General features: G+C 44.1%; 1 pseudogene; it reads left to right on the top strand.

Annotated features, from left to right (window-relative positions):
• Positions 1-225: 225 nt before the first annotated feature.
• LOC122687314 lies at positions 226-1,314 on the top strand (annotated as a pseudogene).
• The last annotated feature ends 333 nt before the right edge of the window (positions 1,315-1,647 follow it).

Here is a 1,647-nt window from a genome sequence, read left to right on the forward strand (position 1 = left end):
TAGGGATGAACAGGAGAAGAACCCAGGGTAGCTGGGTGGATGGAGCCAGTGGCCGGGGAGGTTCTAGTTTGTTTGGCCTCGGGGCATCCTTCCCCTTTATGTGGTCATGCTGAAGTAGTGCCCAGGCCTGGCATCTGGACAGCAGCTTACGCCCACCACCTCCCATGACCTCCCAGACCATGGACCCTCACACAATGAGAGAGCTTGGAGCCTTACTGTAAATGTATGAGCAGGGACTGGAATGTTCTGAACACAGAGGAAATGAGCTTCCTGAGGGAGTGGGTGGAGAGTATGGGGGCTAAAATGCCACTTGTTTCTCATAAAACTAAATCAGAATTAAACACCTAGGAAGCAAAAGCAGATGGTAAGAAGGTGGAGGAAAACATAAAGACAGACAAACCATCAACTGAAGAAAGTGATCTAAATTTGATAATGAAGGTGTGATTGAACCAGACCATGATGTCCCTCAAGAAATGGGAGATTAAAATGTAGAGATAACTGAGGAGATGATGGATCAGGCAAATGATTAAAAAAAAAAATAAGTGGCTGCCATTGATGCCCTAAATGATGGTGAGCTACAGAACGCCAATCAGTTGTTTTACAGATGCCGTCAAGCTAAACCCTTGTGTGGCCATTCTGTATGCCAAGAGAACCAGGGTCTTCATCAGATTACAGAAGGGAAATGCTGCCATCCAAGCCTGTGGTAGAATTATTGAAATAAACCTGGATGCAGCTCAGCCATACACGTAGCAAGGGGAAGCTCACAGGCTTCTGGGCCATTAGAAAGAAGCTGCCGGTGATCTTGCCTCTTCTTGTAGGTTAGATTATGAAGATGCTAGTGCAATGCTGATGGAAGTTCACTCAAAGGCCTGGAAAATTGCTGATATTGAAGAAAGTATGAGCAAAAAGCCCAGACAGTGAGAGATCAAAAAGAGAACAGAAAAGGTTAAGAAGGCTTGGGAAGAACATGAGAGAGCCCAGAGGGAGGAAGAAGCCAGGGGACAATCAGGAGTTCAGTATGACTCTTTTCCAGGTGGCTCTCCTGGGGAATTCCTGATAATTTTCCTGGAGGAATGCATGGAATGGGAGTGGGGCAGGCCTGGAATGCCATGAATGCCTGGGCTGAATGAAATTTTTAGTGACCCAGAGGTCCTTGCAGCCATGCAGGACCCAGAAATTATGGTGACCTTCCAGAATGTAGCCCAGAACCCTGCAAATATGTCAAAATATCAGGGTAACTCAAAGGTTATGAAGCTCATCAGTAAACTGAGGGCCAAATTTGGAGGTCAAGCACAATGCCCTTCTGACACATAAAGTCCCTGCCAGAGGAAAAGCAACAAAGATCACCTAATGGACAGTCCAATAAAACAAACCAGTGTACTTCTGACCTTCTCATGAAGAAAGTTGGGCTGCTTTGAAGATAATCACTAGGCCCTCTGCTCCAGATGCAGCTGAAAACATTTTACAGTGGTTTGCCATTAGGGTGTTCAATTCAGATAATGTTCTCCGACTAGAAACTAAAAACTTTAAGCAATTTTTAAACCTTAAATATTTAAAACAAATTAAAAAGGTGTGTTAAACCCTACATTTTTCCTTACTAGTCATTTTGCTTTTTTTCCTTCGAATTAATTAGGCAATGAAGATACT

The sequence above is a fragment of the Cervus elaphus genome, chromosome 31, assembly GCF_910594005.1.
Source record: "Cervus elaphus chromosome 31, mCerEla1.1, whole genome shotgun sequence".
NCBI classification, from domain to species: Eukaryota; Metazoa; Chordata; class Mammalia; order Artiodactyla; family Cervidae; genus Cervus; species Cervus elaphus.